Source organism: Gekko japonicus, unplaced genomic scaffold (assembly GCF_001447785.1).
Source record: "Gekko japonicus isolate JY-2015 unplaced genomic scaffold, Gekko_japonicus_V1.1 scaffold2579, whole genome shotgun sequence".
NCBI classification, from domain to species: domain Eukaryota; kingdom Metazoa; phylum Chordata; class Lepidosauria; order Squamata; family Gekkonidae; genus Gekko; species Gekko japonicus.
The window spans coordinates 166,556-167,107 of record NW_015164275.1 but is presented as its reverse complement, the minus strand read 5'-3'; positions in this window follow the sequence as shown (position 1 = coordinate 167,107).

The window sequence follows — 552 nt, the reverse complement described above, 5'->3', positions numbered from 1 at the left end:
TGCAGGACTAGGTGAGAATGCGACATCGACTCAGGTCTAAAGGAGAGTCGGGAAGGGGACAGGATGTCGTGCCTTTCGCCACAGCATCTCCCACTGCCAAGTACACAAGCTCTGTGCTGTGATGGCTTTGTCTCTTTATCAGTTAGGAACTGCGGCAGTGAAATGGCAAGCAAAGCTCAAGATACGCTTGAGCTGACAATGCAAGGAAATTATCAGAATTATAGCTGTTGAACCCTTCAGTGGTGCCTACCTTGGAGTCAGTCAGGATAACCTTCCTGTTCATCTGACAAGTGTTTAGAACACGACACTAAATGTGTGAGTCAAAGTAAAACTAAACACCAGTCCCCAATGCTTTACTTGAGGCAAAATCCCATTAATTTCAGCGAGACTTGCTGCTCTGAGTATGGTGTTCAAGGCTGAGTATCTGTCTCCTTCTCCCAGGCAGGTAATCGTTGGGTAAGCACCCTCGACTTTCCATGAATGTGCTTTGTTTGGCTAATTTATGCCGTCTGCTGTATATAAGTCAGTAGGGAGGCAGCTAATTTAAAGGTG